The following is a 10,001-nucleotide window of genomic DNA, read 5'->3' on the forward strand; positions in this document are numbered from 1 at the left end:
TATCGCAGAGGGTGTACCCTGCCTCTGTAATATTGTTTCTAATATCCACGGGGGAAAAGGATGATATAATTCCCAATATCGAAGGGGGTGTACCCCCTGTTATATTGTTCCTAATATCCAGGGCGTGAGGAAATGATATTACTTTTAATATCGCAGGGGGTGTACACCCTCACGTTGATAATGTTCGCAATATCCAGGGGAAGGGAGGATAGTATTATTCCCAATATTGCAGGGACTGTACATCTCCCTGTGATATTGTTCCTAATATCCAGGAGGGCAAAGGATGATATTACTTGTAATATCGCAAAAGGTACACAAACCCCCTGTGATATTGTTTCTAATATCCAGGAAGGGAAAGAATGATATTGCTCCAAATATCGCAGAAAGTATTTAATTTCCTGTGATATTATTCCTAATATCCAAGGAAAGAGAGAGTAATATTACTCCCAATATCGAAGGGTGTGTACAGCCCCCAATGTCATATTTTTCCTGATATCTAGGAAGAGAGGATGATATTACTCCCAAAATTGCAGGGTGTATACACCCGTCCTGTGATATTGTTCCTAATATCCAGGGGGGGAAAGGATAATGTTACTTTCAGTACCGCAGAGAGTGCATGCACCCCAGGTGAGATTGTTTCTAATATTTAGTAGAAGAGGGGATGATATTACTACCAATATCTCAGGTAGTGTAAATTCCTTTGTGATAGTGTTCTTAATATCCAGGAGGAAAGAGGATAATATAACCTCCAATATCGCAGGGAGTGTACACCCCCTCTTGTGCTACTGTTTTTAATATACAAGGAAAGAGAGGATTACATTACTCTTAATATTGCAGGGTGGTACACAACCACTCTGTGATATTTTCCTAATATCCAGAGAAGAAGACGATGATATTACTCCCAAAATCACAGAGGGTGTACACCCTTCCTGTGATATTGTTTTTTTGTTTTTTTGTTTGTTTGTTTTTTAAGATGAAGTCTCACTCTTGCCACCCAGGCTGCTGGAGTGCAGTGGCACAATCTTGGCTCACTACAACCTCCGCCTCCGAGGTTCAAGTGATTCTCCTGCCTCAGCCTCCCGAGTACCTGGGATTACAGGCACCTGCCACCACACCTGGCTAATTTTTGTATTTTTAGTAGAGACAGGGTTTCACCATGCTGGCCAACCTGGTCTCAAACTCCTGACCCCAGGTGATCCGCCCGCCTCGGCCTCCCAAAGTGCTGGGATTACAGGCACGAGCCACCACGCCCGGCCTGATATTGTTCTCAATATTCAGAAGGAAATAAGATGATATTACTTGCAATATCTCAGGGGGTGTACGTCTCCCCTGTGATATTGTTCTTAATATCCAGGCAGGGGGAGAGGATATTAATTCCAGTATCCTAGCGGTTGTACAACTTTTCCGTAATATTGTTTTTAATACCCAGGGGAGGGGAGGATATTTCTCCCAATATCACAGGGGTGTACAACCCACCTGTAATGTTGTTCCTAATAGTCAGGGAGGGAGAGGATGCTATTATTCCCAGTGTCACAGGGGATGCACACACCCCCTGAGATAATGTTTCTAATATCCAGTTAGGGAGAAAATGATATTATTCTCAATATCGCAGGGGGTGTACATTCCCCCTGTGATAGTGTTTCTAGTATCCAGGAGAGGAAAGGATGATATTACTCTTAATGTTGACGGGCGTGTACACCCCCATGTGATACCGTTTTTAACATCCAGGTTGGGAGATGATAATATTACTTGCAGTATCGCACAGGGTGTACACAACCCCTGTGACGTTTCTAATGTACAGGAAAGGAGAGAATGATATTAATTTTAATATCGCGGGGAATTTAACCCCCTGTATAATTTTTTGTAATATAAAAGGAGAAAGAGGATTATATTAATTTCACTATCGCAGGGGGTGTACAACTTCTTAGTGATATTTTTTATATCTGGGGGCAGAGGATGATATTACTCTTAATATCGCAGGGGGTGCACCGTCCCTCTGTGATATTATTCCTAATTTACAGGGGAGGAGAGAGAATAATATTACAATATTGCAGGAGTGTACACCCTCCCTTTAATATTCTTCCAAATATTTTGAGGGGGAGAGGATGATATTACTTCCCAGGAAATGTACACCCCCCTTTGATATTTTTCCTTATATCCAGATGAGAAGAGGATGATATTACTCTCAATATCACAGAAGGTGTACACCTCCCCTGTGATATTGTTCTTAATATTTAGTTCGGGAGAAAATGATATTACTCCCAATATAGCAGGTGTTGTACACTCTTTCCGGTGATATTGTTTCTAATATCCAGGGACGAAGACAAAAATATTACACCCATTATCCCAGGGGGTGTACATCCCCCCGTGATATTGTTCCTAATATCCAGCGGGGGAGAGGATGATGTTACTCCCAATATCGGAGCAGGTGTACAACATTCCTGTGATATTGGTTTTAATATCCACAAGCGGAGAGGGTGATATTACTCCCAATATCACAGGGAGTGTCCTCCCCCACTATAATGTTCCTAATATCCAGTATGGGAGAGAATGACATTGTTTTTAATTTCCAGTGAAGGAGAGGATGATCTTAAATTCAATATCGCAGGGGCCGTACACACCCCTGTAATGTTGTTCCTAATATCCACAGAAGGAGAAAATAATATTACTCCCAATATCGCAAGGGCTGTAAAACCCCCACCCCGATACTGTTTCTCATATGCACGGGGGGATAAATGATATTACTCTTAATATCACAGGCGGTGTACACTTTCCCTGTGATATTGTTTCTAATATCCAGGAAAGGAGAGGGTGATATTACTCCCAATATCGCAGAACGTGTACGCCCCCCTGTGATAATGTTTTTAATAACCAGGCTGGGAAACGATGAGATTACTTGCAATATTGCGCAGGGTGTACACACCCCCTGTGATACTGTTCCTAATATTCAGGGGAGGAGACAATGATATTACTCCCAATATCACAGGTCAGGAGTTCGAGACCAGCCTAGCCAACATGGTGAAACCCCGTCTCTACTAAAATACAAAAAGTTAGCCAGGCGAGGTGGTGTGCACCTGTAATCCCAGCTACTTGGGAGGCTGAGACAGGGGAATCACTTGAACCCAGGAGGCAGAGCTTGCAGTGAGCCGAGATCGAGCCACTGCACTCCAGCCTGGCAACAGGGCAAGACTTCATCCAAAAAAAAAGAAGAAGCAGAAATATTTATTTATTCCATTAAGACTACATATTAGACTATATATAAGACAGGAGTTGTAACAGGGATCACCGTCTACTTACATTGCCAATAATACACTATAATTTCTAAGACCTAGTCTGCATTGGAGATGGTGAAGAAATAAGTGGTGATACTACAGTTATCTCCACTCTTACATCTTTGAGATAAAGCACGAATCTTTTCTATTTCCTCTAGCTGGCAGTACTGCTTAAGCTTTTGACCATAACAGTTCTTTCCATGAGCCAGGAATTCAATGTGAGCATTTCATCAGTTCTGAGTCAGAGTTTCCATTATTCCCTCTGGGATGGGAAAATAACTGGGTCTACAATACCTTGTCTTTGGTTTAGCCATTTGAAATCAAACTGTTTGCCTCCTAATGCCCATAGGAAACCAATTATTATTATTATCAGTATACATACTCCGGAGGGTTAATGAACGCTAACACTAATAAATTAATAATTATTTACACAGATAAATATGCACCACCTTTTCTGTGGTACATATTTGTCTGTGTAAATAATTATAATTATCTTTTGGGTAAAGTCAGATACAAAACTTTCAATAAAAACCTGGAGTATAACTGGGTGCAGTGACTCATGCCTGTAATCCCAACACTTTGGGAGGCTGAGTTGGGAGGATTGCTTGAGACGAGGAGTTTCAGACCAGCCTGGGAAATGTAGCGAGACCCTCATATCTACCAAAAAATACAAAAATTATCTAGGCGTGGCAGTGTGTTCCTGTGGGCTTAGCTAATAAGGAGGCTGAGGCAGGAGAATCTCTTGAGCCCAGGAGATGGAGGCTGCAGTGAGCTGTGATTACACCACTGCATTCCAGTCTAGATGAGAGAGCAAGACCCTGTCTCAAAACGAAAACAACCACAACAATTAAAAAAAAAAAAAAACTTGGAGGATTATTCTTGTTTTGTCAGCCCCCTAAGCAGCCATTTTGAAATATGTCACAGAGGTGAAATATTTTTAGTTTCTTTCAAGCCCATCCATACTTGTCTCCTTGATTAAGTAGATAAGAAACCAAGTCCGTATTATTTGATATCACTGTTCACATCATTTTTGATTGGCAATTTCAAGTTATTGTAATGTCTAAAAAAAAAAAGAAGAAGATGGGTCAAATCAACTAAGTGTTAATCAGATCTTTATTACATCCCATTTGCTCCTGCGTATCTCAAGGAATTTTTCAGTTAAGATAGAGAATAATTCTGAATCCATAAAAGAGAACACACATTTGCCCTTGCTTCTTGCCTTTTCCCGCCACGATTACACAGTCTATGATTATGTGATATAACACATTAAAACCAGAGGTGCATTGATGAAGAGCTTAACAGTATAGATATCATGATGGGCTCTTTTTCCTAATAGTTTTTATTTGTCTTGGAAGAAAACCTGGACAGCTTTTCAGAAGGGGAAAAACAAGATTCTCCTTTGGTTTTTGTGCTGCTGGTGTTGGCAATAAATGTCGCAACGGTTGGGAACAAAGAGCAAACAAGTACTCATCCCAGGGTTGAGAAGAGATTCCAGCAGGTGAAGTAACGACCTGCCATCAGTTCTGAGTCCCTCATCAATGTCTTGTAACTTTCACAAAATAATGGAAGTAAGTACTTAACTAAATACTGGGATAAGTAAACCTTCCATGGATGGTGACTTCTATTGTTATCGTCTGAAGCACCTGGTGATCTTCCTTCCCATAATAACAGAGCAGGAAGGAACTTGCCTCATTCTGGAGACCGCACATTCTGTGCTCTCCAGCCTGTGCTGGGAACTGCCTCCCTTTCTCCTGCATCTTCAGCCATTCCGTCTCCTACACATATGCATCAGCAATTATTCACACTCTAGTGTCAGTTACTCAAGCATTGGATTATTCCTTTCCTACTTCATTGATTCACTCAAGAATATTTCATGGGAACACAATGGCTGCCAGCCCTTGAACACAAGGGCTCAATGTAACACCATCTTTATGGGATTTATGATTTGGGGAGGTTTACTTTTCTTTCAGATTAGCAATAATTTTGTTTCTATTAGGAATAATAACCTCTAGCATGTTTTCTCTTTTAGTAATTTAACTGTTTATAATTTTTAAATTATTATGCTTAAAATGCGAATTAGGTCATTTCTATCAGTATTTTCCCTTTTTCCCCATGTGCTATTGATCTCCCTATCTCTCCTCTGGTGAGATTCACGTCCTTCACTTCTGCTGCCAGAGGAGTTTGAACTCAACACCCTCTACTGACCATTTCTTAAGTAAAAACATCCACTGGGACAGGGTGGAACCCTTGCCCACCTGTTTATAGCCGTATTCCTTTCTCAGACAAGTTCCTGGTCTCCTATCAAGTCTTCAACACATAGAAATCGGGCTGCTTCTCCCAACATCCTCCTAAAACTGTTCTGACAGTGGTTTCCAATGTCCATTGGGTTGTAAATACAATCTGCTGGCCCTTCTGTAGCTTCATGGACTGACTGTGTGACATACTGGACAAGTAGGAGCTCCTTCCTTTTGGAAATCTTCCTTGGTCACTTAGGGTGGCTCAGTATCCCATTCTCAGTCACGTTCTCCCCTCCCCAGGCCCCCATGAAATTCTTTGCCTCAGCTGACTGGATCAGTATTTATGGTTTCTATTATCATTTTCTTAGCTTCACTCCCCGGTATAATACTATCTTCCTGTTGGTTTTCATTGCAAATTACTTTTTGAGAACCTCTAATAAAATATCTTCCATAACCTCTATGTATAATTTCAGACTGTAGAAAAGAGAGTCTCCAAAGTTCACTCTAACTTGACATGTTGAAATCAAAACTCAGTGTTTGCATCCTACACGCAGACACATGGCCCCAAATTTACCACCTGTGCCTCCTTCACCTAGCAATTCTCACATCTGTTAATTATATATGTTACTTTTATATGTTACTTATCTCACACCCTGCTTATTTATAGTCTATATCTGTGTGTGTATGTGTGTGTGTGTGTATTTCCAGATTTCTCCAAGTGTAAGAACCTTGTCAGGCATATTTGCTAGTGTAACTCTAGTCTTTAAGGGGGAACCTGGCCCACAGTAGGTGCTTACAACATTTAACTGATGAGTGCATTCAGTAGATGGGCAAAGTAGTTGTGGTTCCCCCTGGTTACACCTACCATGGAAATGAAAATTGGCGAGTGCTCTAATAGGTGAGAGTCAGTCATGTGAGTATGAGTCTCCACTTGGCAGGATGGTGTGGAACAAAACACAAGTCAATACAACCGCCTAGATCAAGCTTAATTTTTCTCCAGCAAATATCTATGTCTTTTGTAGATATGAGGTATTTGACACTCACCATAATAAAAGGCAAAGCTATACACATTAGTGCCAAAAAGAAAGTTAAAGGTATGGCAATGTCTTTGTGGTAAGTCAGGAGAGACTTTGAAAGGCCCTCGAGGAGTATTTGGGATAAACCAATGGGAAAGGTAGATGAAATTGAGAAAGAAGGACTCAGAGAAATCAAACGTTTGAAACAAGCAATTGCTGGCCGCAGTGGCTCATGCCTGTAATCCCAGCACTTTGGGAGGCTGAGGCGGGCAGATCACGAGGTCTGGAGCGAGAGACCAGCCTGGTTAACATGGACATCATGCACACATTCCTGCAAGGGGAAAGAAATGGGATGACCATGGGGTGAAAAGAGTTTCCATCTGCAAATCTGACTTCATACCATTTTCCACCATATATAGAACTCATTCCTAAATATTTGAGTTGATCACTCAGCAAAATGCCCTGAATCATGACAAAAAAGCAGATTATTGAAACTTTGGTATTTACTAACATAGACCATTTCATCTTATGCTTTATAAAATATTAATTTCATTTATCCTTGAAAGAATCAGGATTAATCAATAACAAATAAAAAATAAAATGCATGTCTATGATTGTATTTCTCCGTATATAGGACCAGATGGCCTTCACTAGCTGATTGATCAAGCACAGATATTATTTTTAGAAAATAAACATTCCTAATCACTACATTTCTTATCTCTTTCTCACCACCATTTTGTTTCTAAGGGCTAATAGATTACTCCTTTATCATGGATTTGGTAGTTTTACAAATTGGAACCTAGTAGGCAGGATTTGATGTTGAAGTATGTACCACTTGAGCTGCTCTAGTAATGAAAAATTCATGAGATTGTTGCCTGCCCAACAGTGACAGTGAAACGTCTTCAACAGTAAGATGCCATCTGATTGAAATTTATAGCTCAATTTCATGTAAAAGTTGAAAAAAAAGTGTCCTATTGTCTTTAAAATTTGGTAAATTTTCTTCTACCTCAAGCATTTACAACCTTCTCCATCTCTGGTTGTTGCTAAAATTCTAGAGGTCGAAATAATTCCAAGTTAAAAAATCAAAAGGAATTCAGCATTTTTATGGAGGAGTACAGGGCAAGAAAGCCAGAAAATAAAAACTTGTGAGTATGCATATTACCTACAACAAAGCAAGTAGATATATCTTCAGAACTGTTAGGAAGAAGCTGAATTATATTAAGAATCCTAGAGTTAGAAGTGAAATTTGTGTGAGGAAAGTTGGGGGTTTGTAGGGAGGGAACAAAAGAGAAAAAGCGTTCGTTCACCAGCTGCTACATTCTAGGCATTGTATAAATGTTGTACATGGTTTGCTAATTTCATTCTCACAAAAGCTTTGTAGGATAAGTATCATGCCCACTTCTTGATAATGATGCTGCAATTTGTATAGATGGAGTCATCATGCTTGTAAGTAATTCGACAACACAACGGAAGTGTCAATACCAGCATTTAAATGCCCAAACTTCCACATAACTCCATTTTAGCCTAGGTCATTTTTTTCTCAATTTTTAAAAATGTATAATAAATGCTCATCAACTATTTCTACAACACTTTCCCATTCCCAACTTATGTTAACACACTGATTCTCAAAGATGAGGTGGAAGAGAGACAGAATAGCCTAATTGGAAAATTCCTCTGGATGAAGCTACAAAGCACATCAATCCATTCCTTTAAGAATTGTTAAAACTATTTGATGCATTTTCCACAAAGATGATTAAATATATATTTAAAACAAGTAATTATAAGACTATCAGAAAGGTGTTTTAAGATAGTAGCTGCATGAGGGTCTAAGACAATCTATTGCATCGTGTAATTTAAAATAAGTAATTTTCAAAGGTGAATGAGAAAAGAGAGTGCATATGGAAGAGGTAAAGAACATACTGTACCGGATTACAGTGTATACATGAGAAACTCACTCACTCCTCATTGCCTTGGTCAGGATTAGGCAGAAACGGAAAAAGCAAGGAGAAAATGATAATTATTATCATCAATGTTAGTGTCATTATAGCTATATGAATACTTATTATGTGTCAGGCATTATGTGAGGTATACATTATGTGAGGTATACATTATGTGATGTATACATTATGTGTCAGGCATGATGTGATATATACATTAACTCATTTAACTTTCATTACAAACCTCTAAGTAACAGTGAATAATCAAGTCTAATGGGAGGATTTATCCATTTTTTTTAAAAAAAGTTATTATAAGGTCAAATTCACAACTCTTAGATATAGTAAATTAATTATTTTTCTCAAAATCCATGGTACTGATCACATTCACATTTGTGAAAAATCCAAATCAGCCCTCTCTGACATAAAGAGCTTTTGATAACAGTTTTGTGAATTCTGATTATTTGATTTTCAAGTGAAAAGTCTGGGAGGAAAGGCACCCATGGACTTTACTCCATATTAATGAAATTATATGTGCCATCCTCTGGTTGCTTGAAAAATCAGAGTGGTACGTACTCTAAAATTGACCACACAATTATACATAAAACAATCCTCAGCAAATTAAAAAGAAAACTAATATCACACCAACCACATTCTCAGACTACAGTGCAATAAAAATGAAAATCAATACTAAGAATATTGCTCAAAACCATACAATTACATGGAAATTCAACAACCTCTTCCAGAATGACTTATGGGTAAATAATGAAATTAAGGAAACTAATGAGAACTAAAATACGATAAAACAGAATCTGTGGGACACAGCTAAAGCAGTGTTAAGAGGGAAGCTTATAACACTAAACACCCACATCAAAGAGTTGGAAAGATCTCAAATTAACAACCTAACATCACAACTAGTGGAACTAGAGTAACATGAGCAAACCAAGCCAGAAGTTAACAGAAGATCAGAAATAATCAAAATCACAGCTGAACTGAAGGAAATTGAGATGCAAACAACCATACAAAAGATCAACAAACCACTGGAGTTGTTTTTTGAAAAAATTAATGAGATAGATAGACTGCTAGCTCAATGAATGAGAAAAGAGAGAAGATCCAAATAAACAAAGTTAGAAATGGCAAAGGGGACATTATCACTGACTCCACAGAAATAGGAAAACCTCTCAAAATCTACTATAAACATCTCTATGTATACAAACTAGAAAATCTAGAAGAAATGGATGAATTCCTGGACACATACAGCCAATACTGAATCAGGAAGAAATCAAATCCCTGAACATACCAATAACAAGTTCCAACATGAAATCAGTAATAAAATGCCTACCAACAAAAAGAAGCCTAAGACCAGATGGATTTACAGCTGAATTCTTCCAGATACATAAAGAAGAACTCATTCCATTCCTATGGAAACTGTTCCAAAAATAATGAGGAGGAGGAATTCTTTCCCAATTCATTCTATGAGGCCAACATCAGCCTGATACTCAAACCTGGCAGAGACACACACACACAAAGAAAACTTCAGGC

The 10,001-nt window shown here is 38.8% G+C and overlaps 1 long non-coding RNA gene across 1 annotated transcript; it reads right to left on the reverse strand.

The window, feature by feature from the left end:
- Positions 1–6,778: 6,778 nt before the first annotated feature.
- Positions 6,779–10,001, reverse strand: LOC116271798. Its single transcript, XR_004180553.1, has 3 exons — positions 9,802–10,001; positions 8,451–8,494; positions 6,779–6,856 (listed from the first exon to the last, which is right to left on the reverse strand). It is a non-coding gene; the product is annotated as an uncharacterized LOC116271798 (long non-coding RNA).

Source organism: Papio anubis, chromosome 1, assembly GCF_008728515.1.
Source record: "Papio anubis isolate 15944 chromosome 1, Panubis1.0, whole genome shotgun sequence".
Taxonomy (NCBI): domain Eukaryota; kingdom Metazoa; phylum Chordata; class Mammalia; order Primates; family Cercopithecidae; genus Papio; species Papio anubis.